The sequence below is a fragment of the Orbicella franksi genome, chromosome 11, assembly GCF_964199315.1.
Source record: "Orbicella franksi chromosome 11, jaOrbFran1.1, whole genome shotgun sequence".
Taxonomy (NCBI): domain Eukaryota; kingdom Metazoa; phylum Cnidaria; class Anthozoa; order Scleractinia; family Merulinidae; genus Orbicella; species Orbicella franksi.
Genome location: NC_138155.1, coordinates 2,186,684 through 2,205,651, shown reverse-complemented (window position 1 = coordinate 2,205,651; position 18,968 = coordinate 2,186,684). Strand labels below are relative to the sequence as shown.

The 18,968-nt window shown below is 39.9% G+C and overlaps 1 pseudogene; it reads left to right on the top strand.

Annotated features, from left to right (window-relative positions):
• Window positions 1–310: 310 nt before the first annotated feature.
• Window positions 311–18,508, top strand: LOC145503405 (VWFA and cache domain-containing protein 1-like; annotated as a pseudogene).
• Window positions 18,509–18,968: the final 460 nt, after the last annotated feature.

The following is an 18,968-nucleotide window of genomic DNA, read 5'->3' as shown; positions in this document are numbered from 1 at the left end:
GTGGACCTTGAGAATCGTGGTCGTAAAATTGGCTATTTACCGAAGAAAAAAAAATGTGTAGAGTTATGAGAAAAGAGTTACGTGACCCAGGGCCTCGTCTCCTCGCATTGAATCTTGGATAAGGTTAATCACATGCGCATCATGTTTCCAAGGCGAAACTTCCTTGTGGCCAACTGAAGGATTTAGATCTTACGATGTGCACTATTTACTTTCACAACTACTTTCACAATTTATATCATCTCAAAAACACCCATCATCTGCATGGTCTATGAAATCTTAAACAACGATTTGGAATCGTTTTCATTAACAAATGGCTCGACGAAGATTTATCAAGATCGCAGTGACTGTTACTGCTTTGCTTTGTGCATATACCTGGTTATGTCGTGCGACAGATTTACTCGAAATGAAAACTTTTAGCCAAGTACTGTCTAAACTGGCCAAGGAGGGACTCGGTGTCGGCGACTTACAGGTATTTAAATACACCGAATGCTATGGCCAAGGGTACCCAACGAGCCGTTTCGGTTGATGTCTTCTAGGGAGTCTCAAATCAGTTTGTTTGGACCCTACGCATATGAAAAACCGTGAATGTCACCTAAAATATTCAAAGCTGGGGAAAATAGCTTCTAACGTTTTCGGAAGGGTCATATTTGCTTTTTCCTGCCCTCTGAAACGCCGGCTAGCAATTTCGGAAAGATATTCTCGGCGGGTATATCAGAAACAACGATTTTAGTCCCTACCATTCCCGGCCACTTGAATGTTGAACAAAGTAATCCGAACAGAATGAAATTTGTATAGCTGATAAAAATATAAATTTAAAGAGATGTTAAATGTTATAAAGATCTTTAAATGTCTTTCTTCAGCTTCTGGTTGGTTTGGCTCGTTGGGTGCTCTTGGACGTGATGCTAATTCCAATATTAACTGTAATGCGTATGCTGATTCAGTAATTGCTTGTGAATAAGTTATAAAAACAGATCTACCACACACTCAGTTGATGTAGATATGACAACTGAAGTTCAAATTTCGCGAGCAGAATTTCAAAACTAACTTTCTTCCTTCTACAATGTTCTTGTTGCCATCACTACAGGAGAGCGTGACATTTAGCTATTTTAAACCAGACAATGAAAATTTGAGAAATGCCTTGAGCCCAACGTTTTGACGTTTCTGTTGTTTTGTTTCTGTTCTACCATTTTGGGGCACCAATTAGTTAAAGTTTGTCACAGTCGATGCACGCATTTTTAGATCATTTAGCAAGATTCTGTATTATCAATTACTTTATGGGCATCGAACAAAGGTAGGCTCATTTCCAACCTGCGTGCATGGTGACCGTTTGTTTTGCTTTGTAAAGATCTCTATTGTTCAACCCGAGCTCACATTGATCCTAGAATCTACGCACAGACTACTCTTTGATCACGTTCGCGGCATTCACTCGAGAGAGAGTTGAATGTTCGCTTCCTTTTATCTTTTACAAAAATGGTATTCGATTTAGTTACCGTGTGCAATTAAAAAGTAAAGAGACGATAATTTGGCTTTTTATTGGTCTCTGCGGCGAGCCAGTTGACATTGATCGATTAACTTCTTAACAATTCGCTGCTTACATGAGACTTTCATCTCATTCTCAAAATATCTACTACCGTTGTAACTAAAGGTTACGTCTGTTGACTATAAAGAGTGTTAGTGTGCACTGTAGAATGTTGATATGAAAGCTGGCGTGATTTCAGGTTTGATAGTACGAAAATATTTTAGTGAACCGTACTGTGTTCCTCTATTATTTCCGAATTGATATAGTCAACTTGTGTCAAAATAAATTTAGCTTAACGGGGCTCGAGGCCGTGATGTTGTCAGATGTTAGACTTCAAAGGGCAGCATTTATGAATATGCACAGAATGTATCCAAAATACCAATAAAATACAAACAGATGAACAAGGGTCAACATGTCTCAATTGTAAGAAAATCCTAGATTGCGATGCAAGAAAGCTTTTGACTAAGATTAGTCGCTGCAGTGTACAAATAATACACTACGGATCGATGAAAATGAGTCTTTTACTATTTAGTTAATGGGGAGCAGGGATGGCGCAGTGGCGAGAGCACTCGCCTCCCATCAATGTATTCGGCCGGTAGGGTGCTATGTGTGGGTTGAGTTTGTTATTGGTTCTCGCCTTACTCCGAGGGTTTTTCTCTGGGTTCTCCGGCATTCTTCCCTCCACAAAATCCAACATTTTCAATTTACAATTCGACCAGGATAGAGGACCCGCATGAAAACCAGCTAAGGCTGAAGTGGCTTCCTCTCTAAATGTTATAATTTATTCTTTTATTAGTAACTAGTCTTAGTTAAACACATGGAAAAAAAAAAAGTCTGTTTTAGAGGCATTTCACCCCCTTCCCCCTTTGTAGACCACTCTCGGGTCACAATAGGCTAAAATAAAGGGAAGGACATATCACACCTGTGACAAACACTGCGATTATTTGCAGCAATCATGAATTGAGTGGAGGTAAAGAGTAGTTTTCAACTGAGTGTCGAAAGTACTCAGACAATTACTTTGGTGCCGGTTTTGATTGTACTCCGGTCTGAGTAGTCTAATTGGTAAGTAATTGGTATGGACTTGGTTTTACGACACTCAGTTGAAAACCGCTCAAATAATACGGCGAAGTAAATAAATACTAATTATTCATTCGCCTAAACCTGACTCAAAACGTTGTTTTCTTCTCCAGGAAGATTTTGATCGTCTTCAATTTAACGAGGAGGCAGTTGACGGAAGGCCAGTGATACAGTCACTAACAACAAACATCGCTAACAAATTCAAGGAGAGGTTTAACGTAGTGCGAAAACTTAAGCAGGTGGTGGAAGAGGCATATGGTAGATCACAATCGTTCTCTCGGCAGTGGGAATGTTGCAAAACAAAATATTTTTCCAGCAATCTTGAGTATGACGTCAGGTTTCGTCAAAGAGTAGACCATACAAAAGCTTGTGTCAAGATTTCTGGAAGTGCCCGATCTAATCGACGGTACCTGGACGATTTGTTTGTGAACAAAATGAAGCAGATCCTTCTAGATTATCCTTTTGTCAAATGGCAATACTTTGGCTCCGAAGAAGGCATGTTAACATTGTTCCCAGCATTTGAGGATGAAGCTCCGTGTCCTAGTTACGATCCTCGCTTCAGACCATGGTATGTGGAAACCGCCACACCAGAACCTAAGGATGTAGTTCTTGTCATCGATACCAGCGGCTCAATGCTCAGAGATCTCATGAACGTTGCTAAAGAAGCAGCAAAGACAGTTCTAAATACGATGAATCCAAGAGATAGGGTAAGTACTAGCAGAACTGCTTTTCTAACTGTTGAGAAAAATCCATGAACTCGTTTTTGAGCGTTAGCCCTGAGAGTGTTGTTGTTGAATGTTTATAGTGGTCAATGCACTTAGTTACAACTAGCTAGTTCGCAGGCATGCCACTTAAACTGGAAGAAACAAATATTTGAAATATACATACAAGATCTGAAAATTCCACTGGGCGGGAAGCAGACCAGTGATATTATTTACAAGCATGACCGAGGAGTCGGACTTGGTTAGAGCGGGACTTGAACCCGCAACCTCTGAATTTCAAGTCCGGCGCCCTAACCACTCGGTCACCCTCCGTGTACGCTGTCCACAGCCACAACCAAATCACAGCCACCATTGCATGGAAACTGTTCTCGTTATACTAATTTATACCATCAGGTTGAGGATAAGCACACAAGAAATGTCACATTTTCGAAACAAGTTTAGGTATGCTTCTGTAGGAGGTTTTGATCGAAGGTGGTTTTAGCCGAATTATACTAGGGACGAATTATCTGACGCCAAATTTATATTAGGAGACGATTGTTCCATCTGAGACGATTTAAACGTCGCACACGGCTTATTCGTCTCAGACAGATAATGTGTCCCTAGTATGAATTCGGTCAATTGTGGAAGTATGTTTTCATCTGATAAAATATAGCATGGTTAAAGTCTCTTATCATATTAGCTGAGTACAGATCAAAAAGTATATGAACGAATTGCAATGGTACGAATGCAGAGACCAATCTTCTTTTTAGGGAATGAGGACACAAAGCGTACAGGCCTAAACAAATCTCACTAGGATGCAAGAAAACGCTCCTTGATAAGGAAGCAGGGTTGCTTTGTTGTTTAACTATACATTACCACGTGCCATAGTGCATTTGTTTTCATTGCGTTTCAATGACTCGATTGCTACAACAGGGACCTTAAGCAAACCACGACGACAACGGCAACGAAAACGTCACCAAACAAAAGAGTTAATGAGCAGAACAATGGCTGATAAATCCTCACGAATGTCTTAGCAGTCCGTTGCAAATTAAACAACAACGTGAAATCACCAAGTTCTGAGCATTTTGCGGAACGTGAGCCACCGCGACTAATATTTCCTATTTTTTTGTGGAGTTGATCACTGGCGTTGCCTATTTAGTTTGAGCAACGCGTCGTCCTTGCCGTCGCCGTCGTCATTGCTTAAGGTCCCTAATATTTCCAATAATGTGTCATTACATTCTTGCCATTTTAGATTGGATTGGTATCCTTCAGTACATTTGCCTCAACACCAGGAAAATATGACGGGGACGACAAAACGTGTTTCAGCGAGCGTTTGGCGGATGCCACACCTTCAAATCTAAAATACTTGAAAGGGTAGTTAGAAAGTCTCAAAGCGCAAGGTAATGAAAATGAACTATTTTCCTGCACGTTTTACTGGGTTAAGAAAGGGTTAAAGCTCTTTTGACACATCAACGTCTCAGAGTTGTGAGTTACTGAGTTTCTTTCAAATGGTGGAGATATGAAATAATGATATAACCCTGAAATGAGGTGAGGGAGGGTCGGATAATTTTCTGGAATGCGGGTTTTGATAATGAGTTTCCTTGATTTAATCTTTTTTCCTCTAGGAGTTACTAATTACGCAAACGCTTTCGATGCCGCCTTCCGCTTGTTGAAAACATCATATCAGGGTCACGGCAGTACCCGGCATATGGTTATTATGTTTCTTACTGACGGTGCGCCCAGCGACGATAAAACGAACATCATGCAAACAATCAAAAACCGAAATTCAGAGCTGCACAATAAAGTGATAATAATGACATATGGGATGATGGTTAACAAGAAGATTCTTCAGGATATTGCAAATCAAGATGGTACCTCGTATGGTGTGTCCAAAGATACGTCCTCGGGTATAACTGTAAGTTAATTTCTTATTTCTTTGGTTTGCTCCTTCCCCTTCATACTCTCTTGCTTGCTCTTTTGGTCCCACCCCTGTTGACGCCCCTAACACTTCATTTTGCCTTTTATCTTATAATACCTCACGATTAGTCCTTTCTACTCTTCCTTCACCTTCTTCCTTTCCCCCGCTCCCGCCATTGCTCCCGCCTCTGCTACTGCTCCAGCTTCTGCTCCAGTTCCTACTCCTTCTACTTCTTGTTTTCGTAGTTGTTGTTGCTGCTGTAGTTGTTGTTGTTGTTGTTGTTGTTCTTCTTCTTCTTCTGCTGCTGCCTCCGCCTCTGCCTCTTCTTCTTCCTCTGCCTTTGCCTCCGCTTGGGTCTCTGCTTCTGCTTCTTCTTCTTCTTCTTCTCCTTCTCCTTAGTTTGGCTCTTTCTCCTTTTCCTTTTCCTTCTCCTTCTGATTCATATTCTTTACCTTCTTCTTCTTCTTCTTCTTCTTCTTCTTCTTCTTCCTCTTCTTCTTCTTGCACCTCCTTTAACCTCTTTTACCTCAACGTCATCCGCCTCCTCCTTTTATTCGTTATTACATACTTTGTAGGATATGCAAAACTTCAACCAGATATTTCTTTAGACACATAAGCCGGTAACTAATAGTAACCAACTGTCATGTGACAAGCATTATAATTGAATTTATGTTTTCTAGGCTGGGACTTTTACAAGCGTCTCAAACAAAGATAATGTAAGGAGTGCAATGGCAACCTACTACGATTTTTTTTCAAAAAATACGGAGAGCAACAAGCCAATCATCTCTGTACCGTACATAGATGCCGCCGGCCTTGGTAAGCGTAAATAGTTGTATACTTTTAGACAGCTTTCTAGAAAGTTCCTTTTTCTACAGTCGAACCCCTTTTAAGCTGGAACCTATTAAACGGCCACCCCTATTAGGTGACCAGTAATCCGAGTAAGTCCCGATGAGGGCTTTTCTATTTTCATAGTCTCCCATTTGATCTGAGTCCAGCGGTCTTGTTTCGGGTGCTGGCTGGGGTCATTGTGCTGTTTTTGTTAGATAGTAATATTGCAACGATTAAGTGAACGCCTTCCAGCCTTTTATCACTTTTTAACCCTTTGACTGCTAACGGCGCATACACACACCCTGAGTGGTCGTGTTTTCTGTATCACTTGTGATGTCATCAATTTAAATGTCACCAGATGTTCTTGATAGGCGGATGGTAGAGCTAGAATAGATCTATCCGCACAACAGACAGACAGACAAGAGAAATAGAATTGCTGCTATAGTATAGCTAGTTACTTATTGGTTGCGACAGTGTTAGCAAGAACGCCAAAATGCCTGAGGCTTTCACTGGGACACGAGCCATAAAGCATGCGCTAGAGTCGATATTTATATATATATTTTTACTTTATTTTATATCCAAGGCTTGTTAACCACAGCTGCCCTGCCTTGTTACCATAACAACAAGTTCATTGGTGTAGTGGGGACAGATATTAGCCTGGAAAGTATTGAATCCCAAATATCATACTTCCAAAAAGGTCAAGCTAGTTATGCTTTTATGGTAAATAGTTTTGGAAGGGTCATGATCCATCCTCTTCTGTCAGCCCCTTCAGACGCCTTTGAGGCCCCCATTTCTATGGACATAGCGACATTGGAGCCCGAACCAGAGTTCGGTGACGTACTTGCATCCATTGTAAGGTTGGTCTCTACGTTGCATTAATATACATGAAAAAGCATCCTGCTTTTACAATGATATCCATCACTTTAAAATTATGAGAAAAAAGTTTTTAAAATCATGTACGACAATATCACCTGTGATAAAATTGCAATCCCGCCGATACCGGAGGGATGAAAAATCCTTCGGTGATGTTTCGGTCAACATTGACATTCGCTCTACGACCGAATATTAACGAACATTACATCCGTCTAATATATTGAGTCCCCTACAATATATTGTATTTTTTTTTCTTAAAGGGGTGGAGATGGACAGAAAACGTTTGTGTCAAAACAATTTCTAGCGCAAGGTGGCAGAGTAACAGATGGAGTTTTAGTTGTGGAACTCAATTCAACGTACCATTGGAAATCTGTTCCGGAAACCAGCTTTACTATTGGAATTGTAGTTCCTGTGGGCGATAGGGACGTTGAACTAGCAGAACAAACAAGAACTTCGAGTATGTAAAATTTTAACTTTAATTATGACTACAAACATGTACGGTACAAACTGCACACCATACCAAGCTTGTGTTTACACATTCAGATGGCCAGAAATAATAATAAACTATGAACCACAGGTTTCAATTTTATAATTAGGCAATGAACTGGAGGTTTTCGGTCGAGGAACTATGGACTGATAATTGCCCCCATGGAAATTTGATGTTCTTAAACCAAATATTTGCCCGAGAAGCGAAGCCTTGAGGGCAACTATGCTAATTTTAAGAACATCAAATTTCCGAGGGGTAATTACATGTAACTATCAGACCGATAGTTCCGAGACATAAACACACTATTGTCTTTATTGTTCACCACTAAATTTTCTTCCGCACTCCAGTTCAAAAATCTCATCTCATAATCAATCTTATTGTCCTAGAAGAACTATGACCTCATCAACTGCAGCTCAAAGAAATTTTTGAGCTCCTAACCTAATCGTCTCTCTGGACGAGCACTATCGCGTCAACTGATTTATTCATGCCAGACGAAATCACGGAAGATTATTGAGTATTTGTCATAAAAAGTTATAACGTCTGTGAATGAAACGGGATCTTAAGCCCCCAGCCTACTTCACTTTGCTACTCCCCAACAATATCAGTATTCTAAAGTGTAAACAGTATGAAAGGTAACGAACAAAAACCTACAATTTGAGGTGCCTTTTTTCAAAAAAACAAAGTTCAAGAAAGATTTTTTCTTTCAGTGCCAGCAGACACTGGAATACATTTTACATCTATTGGCGAATAGACTACTATGGAATAACCGAGAGCTGATTGCCGACTGTCTACCAGCTTTACTCATTCTGTAGTTAGTGGTCTTGATTACCTGCAAGTAAAAACAGAGGTTTGCTGGTAATCCGGCAAGATCACTAAGATCAACCTTCTTATTTTCTTTGCTTTTTCAGATGAAACGTTCTTATACCATCGTTTGGACTTGGTTAAACCTGAAGATCCATGCGTTCACTTCAACAGATATGCATCGAAAGGTAATCCAGGGTGATCCAAACAACGTATCAACCGATTTATTTTTATTAATACGTCGATCGAAACAACCTAACTAGAAAGACATGATCCATATACATGCGCATCCCCAAGGGTAGGGCATTTTGCCTTATAATTGGCGAAAATCATTTACTTATAAAAGTGCATAACTTATGTGACTATCGCAGTTGTAACCGCAACTTAAGGTCATTCCTCACATTTGCATCGCGCATCTTTACTGCGCATAATTTATGGCGTCATTAGCGCGCGCTCGTGCACGCGCATATTGAAAACATGACGCATTTGCCTTGATATTGAGCTCTGCCAGTTGAGGAATGGCTCACCAACGAGCACGGGCACCCCAGTTTTTTTCCAGTCATTGTAATCAACTAATCATAGGCTTTGCGTGAGAAAAGACTGATCTAATTTCTATTGCTTAAAATGGAATAAATAAGAAAAATAGCAGATACACTGTGGTCTTTTCTATTTTGCAGTTTGGTAACCACGTCAAGAAATTTGGTTCAAATTTTTAATCAAGGATTTAACTTTCTGTCTGAATCAAACTTAAAATGTTTATTTGTGTCCGACACAATGTATTGACTGTAGTTTAATGCGAGTCTGGGCTCACAAAGATTTTACAATTACTGGGAATGCGTTCTTATAGTAAGCTTTAAATAATGCCAAAATGGGGCATTTTCAATGCCCAGTGTTCCTTAATGAGCATGGCAACCCCCCTTTTTTTCAAATATTCAGTGGACAAAGGTTGAACAAAAATCTATTGTCACTTTTATTTCAGAAGAATTACCTTAAGCAATTGCAAATAAAGCCCGAAAAAAGTCTGCATGATTTCGGGGCTTCAACGGGATCCGAACACGTGGCCTCTGCCTTAACGCCACAGAGCTCTACCAACTGACCTATTATGACTCATATATTGGTAGCAGGATAGTTTATTTGATATAAACTGGCCTGCCACCAATATATGGGTCTCATCAATCGAGGTCACTTTTAAAGTTGACCGCTGACCAGGTACTGGTTTTTGATTGGTTCGCAGGCACAATTCGCATTAACTCATTGTAATTTCTAAAGCGTATAACATTCATTCTATGTTAGGTAAATATTAAAATACCAGGTATTGCACTTCTCTTTTCTCATTTCGGTGTTGCTTTAGGTACCGTTGTGAAATTCAGTGCTGAAGCTTTTACAAGTCCATTTAGATACCTTGGTTTGAATGAAACGGCATCCAGTGTAAAAGCATACCAAGATTATATCACAAGGAGAGGTGTAATAAACCCCGGATTCAAACCAGGAATACGTGACACAGTTTTAGCTACAGGAAAGGTTGAGGATATCTGGTCTCGTGGGTCGAGAGTATATCAAAATTATCTGGTTTGGCGATTCTTTGCAACAGCAAATGGTGTATTTAGAATGAGACCCGGAACTTCCCTAGCAAAGTCATATGACCCACGAAAACGACCATGGTAAAGTATTTGGTTCTGATCTTTTGTGCAGCTGGCAACAGGTATATTACGCTTAGTACTAGCGTTACGCAGTCCAGTGTGCTAAGCAGTTCTTTTTGTGTTTGTCGAGTTTTGTTGTGGCGTGGCGTGAAGTGGCGCGGAGTGGTGTGACGTAACTTGGCGTTGCGTTGCGTAGCGTGACTTAACGTAGCGAGGCGTGGTGTGACGTAGCGTGGCATGGTGTGGCGCGGCGTGGCGCGGCGTGGCGTGGCCTGGCTCGCATGCAGTTACGGCTATCTTACGGTCATTAAAGACCAAGCAGTCTAGTCTCAGGCAGTTTGGTGTAGCGCAGTGCGTGCACACGTCAGAAGTTGAGCAGGGCAATGGAGTCCAGGAAAGATTATTACATATATTTAGAAAATAGTCCAAAGAAAATACGCGCGCTGGTTGGTTTAAAATCTTGTTTCTATAACTCGGTAGAAACACAGAACCAGCAAGAGCAGTTGACGTTATGATGGCGCAAGCAAAGAGAATTAACATTTTGATGATCAAAGTGAACAAGTTGTTTTCTTTTTTTCGTCGCAGAATTTTCTAAAAGAAATAGACAACATTTTCTCCGTGTTTCTATCGAGTTACAGATAGTGAGTAGCGTAGCGAATCAGAGAAGGGAATTCGGGATAGAAAGCTAGCAGATTTATACTACAATTCGATAGAAACGCGATACATGTTGTTCTTGCGCGCAGGTTTATAGACGGAGCCGACAGGCGAGGTCTATAAACTATTTAACAAATTGATGTCAGTTTTTTATGTGTCTGTCCTCTTATTGATGATAAATTGCGCCATAACATCGTCAAAGTGGCTGTGGAACGACGAGCCGCAGGCGAGTAATTCGGCAGTAAACTTTGACAATGTTATGACGAAATTTATCATCAGAAGGAGGACAGACGCATAAAAAACTGATGTCAATTTGTTTTTTACAATAACAAGACCCCAAAATGGTCAAATGCCGGGCATAAATGAGGGGAAAAGACGCCGTAAACTTGCCGTAAACAAGTGAATTTTATTCAAAATGACGCGAACATTGTCGATAGCTTTTCTCGCCTTTTGATTGGCCACTTAAAAAAGTCCACAAAATCTCATTGGCTAAAAAGTTGACAGTTTGACGGTTGAAAGTTGAACTTGAATGCTTGCATAAATTAAAATTTCATCCGTCTGTACTCTTATTGATAATTAAAATGAGCCAATCGGTACGCGAAAAATAAGACAGTTATTGTAAAATTATTAATTGATGTGTCTCTGCGATCCATTCCCGGTAAACGCGAGCGAGAAATGTAAGCAAATAGTTAAGTTTCTCACGTGGCTTTTGTGAACATTTAACTGAAATTGTCCTCCAATCGTGAAGGTAAAAAGATTTATACTTAAAAAATACTTTTTATTTTCTGCAGTGAATTGAAAAAGTAATTCCCAAAATTAACTCGTGAGTGGTCCATCTTAACGGTCCATATATGCAGGAATTCATTGCGGACGAGTTCAGCCATATTATAGAGATAATTATCATCTCTTCTCAGGTACCACACAGCATTAAGTAACAAAGGATCGGTAGCCTTGACAACTCCTTATAAGGATGCTGGAGGCGCAGGAATTGTGATAACCGCTGCTCACACCATTTACTACGGTAAACCAAATCATGTACACAACACTAAAGACCCAGTCATCGGAGTTATGGGTGCCGACTTTCCTATTTCATACTTTCACAGGTAGGTACCCCGCTTCGGGGGTGGGAGGAGGGGGGGAGGGAGGGGTACTCTACAAAGTTCTATACGGGGTGACTCCGCCCCGAGGTCCAACCCCTTACTCTTTTGTATACCATTTTGAAAGAAAAAGAATTCCTGTCGTATACCTTCCAATGTAAAAAGGTACCCCCTTCACATACTTCCATAACTGGTCCTTGTTATGAAAAAATATACATAACGGAAGTCTTCCTGTCGTTTTCATCTAGTGCTTAATAAATAAATTAAAATGATACAGCCATAAGGAGCTTCTGTTCGAAATATTTTAATTAAAGGCTCTTTATAGTACTGTAATTTATAATTTAACTTGTGAAATCCGTACACTTATATAAACCTGAAGCCTGATAAAGGTACCCCCTTCGGGCCAACCCTTTTTGTATGGACCATCCAGAAGGAGCAGAAATATGCGTAGTCCCCTCTTGCTAAACGGCAAGTGGGAAAAGAAGCCGAACTAATGTCCTTCTGTACTCGAACGCAGACTAAACGTTTTTCTAATAAATAAGTCAACGAAAGCAACCGCAACAACAAAACACAAAAAGCAGTTATGATAATCAGAGTGAAGGATCGCGGTGTTAATTATATTTTACCCGGCCCAGTCTTTGTAACCACCGGGATATACCCTGCTTTGAAAGCTAGTGACAATGCGAGAGTAAAATGTCTTGCCGAAGAACATAATGCCACTCGATCCCAAGTCAAACGAGCAAACTGTTAGGTCAGATCGTCTTCCTATTTCTTAATTACCTTAGCTATTTTCTGTTCTCGTTGCTAAGACTTTAAACCAAAGCTACCATATTGACTCAAGATCGTCCTTTCCATGGGATGCCAGGGATATGCGATGAACGTCATCACAGCCTGTGCTCTACCCGAGGAACTCCCATATAGGACGGGGATCACAGCTCGTTGGAAATTTGTAAAAGAATCCCTAAGAGCTACCAAGATCCTTCTTTGAGAGCATGGCTTGACTGAAATGTTTTTTTTCTTTTTTAACTCCTAAGAGGTACCATTTATTATTTTTGTGGTTCAGTACCCTAAAAGGTACTGCAAAAGCTTCCGCTGTGGACCTTTTGAGGCTGAAAACCCCAATAACTACCAACAACGTGTTTTTAACCCTTAAAAGGTTAGACTAGCACCCCCGTCCTTTTCTATGAAAGCCTCCCTGCCCCTTCCTCCGGAGTGTTCTATCGCTGGAGAATCGAACAATTAACTGTCGGCTTGAGATTTATTATTTTCACACACCAACATTGTTTTAACTTTTTGTTTCATTTTTCGTATTTTGCAGGCTCTTGACAGATACCTATTCTGAATGTAAAGACAACAACTATAGATGCCTTGTACTTAATAAAGCCGGCTTTGTTATTATGCATAACGATTTTTTATCCGTGGACATAACATCTGAATCCCTGGAATACGTTCATATCACTGAAAAAGAAAAACACATGGCCGAAGATCTGATAAACAAGAGATACATGGTGAAAAAGCAATGTCGGAACTTGAATCAGCTCAAACTGGAGACTTTCTTTGAGTTTCAGCTTCCACACCAAGGTGTAAATATGTTAGACAATAGCCAAAGTTGCAAAAGATACCAGCTCTCCCATGTGGATGGAAGTAATATCTTTTTAGGTATGTGACGCCCGTTGCTTTAATTTTACAATTCATTGAAAAGCTTCCTTTAACAGTATACCTCTTTTGCATTCATATTTATTTTCAGGTGTCATATTGCAAGATAAAAACTGTCCAGCGACGTCTTGTACTTGCCCCAGCGATAAAGAATGTTCCACTAAGCAGGGTTTGACGTGCCAGTGTCCATGCTCATCACAACTTAATTTTTGTTACTGTAGACACGAGTTTCCATCCAGCAGGTAAATGTGGAAGTCATCGCTCAGATTATGGAACATATTTAAGAAATAAAAAACGTGTACCGTTTTTTCTCGAGTTTTAGTAGAAATCTATCAGCGTTCTATCACGAATGCCGTTCTCTGATTGGCTACGCTACTCACTATCTATTCTGTGATAGATAATGAGTAGCGTAGCAGTGTGCCCTTGTTAACAAAATGACGACCGCCTCTTGGTGTTTTCGAAGTGTCTGTGAAGAGGATTTAGATAAAGTTTTAAACGACTAGGGATTTATACTGAGACAATTAGATTATTCACTCTCGATTTCTATCCGTGAAAGATGACTCGGGCTGCTCCCTCGTCAACTATCACGCGATAGAAATCTCGAGCTCATAATCTAATTGTTATTAGAAACACGATTTTAAACCAATCAGCGTGCGTATTATCGTAGGTATGTTTTCTAATTTACTATAACAAGCTAGCATAGCCGTGCTATCATGCTTGTACGAATGAAAGCGAGCATCATAATTCGATGATGTACGCTCATGGCGTAAGCAAAGTGAGCTTCGCTATGGCAATAGACCAATTCCGAGTTACCTTTTGCCTACGCGTCAAAACAAGTCGTCGTGCGAAACTACTCATCATATGGCAATGTGTTTCCTATAGGTGGTTACCGGTCATTTAGCCCCCAAGTCGATTACCTCCTAGCCGGTTAGCCCCCAACTAGAAGTCGATTAGCCCCCATCTTCACGCTTAAAGATCGAGAAATGGACAGTTCTCAACTTTTGCTGAGGACTAATCGACTTATGGTTGGGGGTTAAACCACGATAAGGGGCTAATCGGTTACTCTACAGGTTTATTTTCATGCAAACCAAGCTCATTTTCATATGAAAGGTTTTACAAGAGGTTTCGTTTTGAAACAGAGTCACAAGGTAACTCGGAAACGGCCAATTAATTCATACTTTTAGTCGTGCATCGCTGTGTTGTGATGCACTTGGTAAGTGTAGGAGTAAGAGATGCTCTCAGTTGCGCTTCAAGCAACTCTTACACTTCGTTCGTGCTTTCCAAACTTCCCGAGTGCATCATATTTGATAATGTACGTTAAGCAGAAACAAGCGACACAAGATGAAGAAGACGAAGAAAACAAAACCATTGCAATATTCAAGAAAATCGAGGCTTATCTACTTCTTCTTTGTAGAATGAAGTACACGAAGTAGCTGCTTAAATTGCGACAAAAACAACAGCAGCAACAACAACTGTTTTTTTTTTTTAATCGTGGGGTTTGCTAGCAAGCGTCTCCTTCCCTCCCCTCCCGCAACTCTTCTTTTTGCCCTCGTCCCAGTTATCACTTGGCCAAACTACGGGAAACTGTAATTCGTACGGGAACGGCTGCTCTGCGTGACACGATCATCATTGTTTGTTTTTAGAATTCCTATTTGCTCGCTGCCAGGAGCTGTGATTTCCTCTGAAGAAGTAGGAGATCCATCCACGACTGGATTGCCAAAGTGCTTTGATCCGCGTTGTCACACCAAGCCAGATTGGGATTCCTGTGACGGAGTTGTGGGTTGCTATTGGTGCGTCCTAGATAAGAACAATGTCTCTCTTACAACGAAATATTGTGCTGACTTTAATGTTTGCTATGGCGGCAAGGAACAAGGTAAATGTTTACTTACACTTATCGTTTTAACCAGGAAACGTAAATTAGCAATTATTAAAAAAATTAATTGAACAAATGAATTACTTTATCAATTACATTTATTTGTGCTTAGTTTTTCCAAATTGAAATCGAAATTATTTGATTGCCTCCGCCAAGGATTTGTACAACGATATTTGAGGACTCTCTCAAAATTGGATGTGGTGTAACTAATTAATTAATTAAGTAATTAATTGATTCATTAATTACACCACGTGCGATTTTGAGATTCGTTATGTTATGTCGTCATGTCGCTAGTGTGAACTAGACCTTAGAGTCGTGGAGCCCCTTCAGAGTAAAGCCATATCAAACGTGTTCTAGCAATAAAAACAAACTGTTGAACACTTAATTTGTTTTTCAGATGTCTCGCGAAGATAGGGAATAACGCTTAGAATCTACAGTTGTAGTTATTATTTTGCAAAGCAACCTGCGAAAAAGGAGCAAAGAGGAGTTTTTTGTATATATGTTAAGGAATAACTCGCTCCGGTCTTCTCAAGCAGCATATGCTAAAATAAATTTCCCATTGAACACCCAAACCATTCCGGAAACGAATCACACTTTCCTTTTGAAATAGCCGCTTGTTGGAATTAAAATTTTGGATCATTAAACTACTTGCTTGGGACCTTGAATACTTGCTTACGAAAGTTATAATACGGCTTGTTTAATCATATTTTCAGGCGATGTTTCAAAGGCTGACAACTCAAGTTCCAAAGAGGACCGCCATTGGCTCTGGCCTGGTGTAATCGTTGGTATTGTTATCGGATCACTTGTTGTTGTTATTGTAGCCGCCTTCATAGTAACATATTTAAACAACAGAGCACAAGTGCATGCAAATCACCCTCCTGCTAATCCAGAGTTTGGTCGTCTACGTCCACTGCGTAGGTAACAACAAAGAATAAGAAGTTATTAGGAGGCAGAGATGCATTATCCTGACGTGAGAGAACTATTGGACTGGCCAACACGTATTGTTCCACATGGATTTAGTACGAAATATACAGGAATATTGAACATTAATTTTATTTTCCTAATCCAGTATCAAAAGTGAAGCTGGTAATCGCAAACTAGGAAACTTGCTTGCTACCTTCAATAAACCTTTCAGTGCACGTGTTCTCAATTGCAATACGGAAGCTGCTGCTGACAGAGGCCTAGAGATCTCATTACTTTAGTTAACTGGTTATACGTTTTTCATTATTTACTTGGACATGGTTGAAAGGTGACTTATTAACAACGACCTCCTTATTAAAAAGAATAGCGGTCCTAAGTATATGTTGGACTTTTTTAGTGTCAGGGAAACGCCCTACAGTCTTAGAAGCACTGACGTCAATTTATATTTACCCAAATTTAATTTAAAGTTCAGACGGGAGAACTCGTTTAACTACATTTGTGCGCGGCTCTGAAATAGATTGCCTCATAAACTAGGGAAACTCGCCAGCAATGCTGCTAATTTTAGTAGTGATTTGAGAACTGTAGCCCTTTGACTCTATATTTACAGGCCTATCGTTGTTTTATTCAGATTTCTACTATGTACATAGCTGAATGCTAGTGTTAATATTATACACATAATATACACGACAAAATTACTCGATTCTGATTGGCTGAGAGCAGTGGAGTTCAAGTGTAACACCAGTTGAAAATGTGTAACACCAATACAAATTAAACATCGTAATTCTGGATTATGATTGGCCGAGAGACAATCGGAAATTTTCTAAGCCAATGATATCACGTAAAATGATGACGAAAATTTTGCGCGGAAACTTTGAAAAAAGTTTTCTCGAATGAGAAGTAATGGCTTCAAAGAACATCCGGAATTTCCTCCACGCGAATTTTTTGCATGTTTATATTAGGCGGCGCGTGCAATTTCAAAAAAAAAAACCTCACTCGTTCTAAATTGAACTCGAAACAGTATGCTTATCTATACTAAATATATGATTAGGTATATTTTATAATATAGATATTTAACTGTATTATTTTTTTAACGATGCAATTTATTTTTAATTTTTATTTTTTTGTTGTTGTTGTATACACGTTCGTACTTTGATCGAACTTACTTAGCTTATAGGCGAAATGAATATGAAAAAAGTGTTGATTAATTGATGGATTGAATATAACAATACACAAGATGGATAAGGAAGAAAGCACCCTTTCTGTAAAGCAAGAATAATTTCTGGCTCAAACTCCGGTCTTTTTCGTTTTACAGGGGTACTGCTATTCCCCCTGAGGGGACGTTGAGGGACGTTATTTTGCCAGGTTGTCCTCACGCCAATTGTAATCGACCCCTAAAAAATAGTTTCCTTTTGTATACCGTACAATCCCGTAGTAAGCCCTCCCGTTTATAACCCCCTCTCCAGCTTATAGGCCCATGTGCAGTTGAACCCCACTAATTCGAACTCGGTTATTTCGAATTCCCCGTTATTTCCAACTCAAAATCATTTCCCTTGGGTCCGCCCATTAATCATTTACCGTCGACTATTTCGTTTTTGCGTCCCCCGAGAGTTCGAAATAGCAGGGCTCAACGGTACATGTAAACAAAGGCACTCCAGCTTAAAACCCTCCTGATATTAGCCCTATACTTTACTTTGTGTTCGTCACCGGCCAGTAGTTTTTTTTTTTTAGTATTATTTATTTAAACATGTTTCTTATTGTTTTCTCCAAAAAGCACCTAGGCTTATCTAGGGGATTACAATATTATAATTTTTACTTCAAGGCTCACACACAAGCACACACACACACACACACACAACACACAAAAATTGCACTAAAACAACTTATCGGGATGTTTGTCAGAAAATTTAAATAAAACCCCTAAAGAAGACCAGCGTGGCTCGAACTTTATTTGACTCCTAAAAGATACCACTTAAAACGAAGCTCGATTACTAGCCGCTGTTTAACAAAAGCTTAAGTATCCGTGCTAGTAGACCGAACTCGAGAGACCAGCGGAGATCGAGCCTAAAAACGGAAATAAGAATGTTTCTTCTGTTAGTATTTCTTCGAATCTATCCATAAAGATACTTGGACAGTTTAAAATAATGGCGTTACGTCATCAACACCTTAAGTGAGATTAGAATCTTTGATTTATACTCCTAAGCGAGACGAATAGCATCCTTGACCGTTTCAAATGGAAGTCCTCCCACCCCCCCGGATCGGCCAGAGGTCTTGACAGAAAGGACCGAACGCAGCGAGGCCCGTACAAAAAAGACCAAGGGCCTACATTCTCGCAGTGGGCAATGGCATCCCGCAAGCTACGAAAAGCTACAGATTGTATCAATCCATTCAGCTACTAGTATCGGAAACATTTCATTGAAAAGACCTGTAGATGTACAGTACTATACAACAAAAGCGACTGAATGAAGAGGAGAAGCGGCCGAGAGAAACGGAAAAATTTTGGTTAGGAACTCAATAAATTAAATCCTTTAAAGTAATGTTAGTATTGTTAGCACTTTAGCAAGAACCTCGCCACACAAACTCAGCCAAATTTTCTGGGTGTACCCCCGGAATGTCATACCTCATCCAGTCGATTAAAGAACATTATTTGCTCTTGTTGGCTACGAAATGATTATAGAGCCTATTTATGGACAAAGAAGACGTATAAGAACAAGGCCAATATCCAGCCATCTTGACTTAAAAAAAAAAAAAAAAAACGTGTCCAATAAGGGATTTGTCATATACCATTCTAACACAGGCTTATGGCCGCATATTTACATAGTTTCGATGTTTAGCAAATAACGATGCTCGTGGAAACAGTTCGGGGTAACTCTGGTTTTTCAACTCGTACAATTAACAAGTCGCAAGGAATACTTGAACAAGTGGG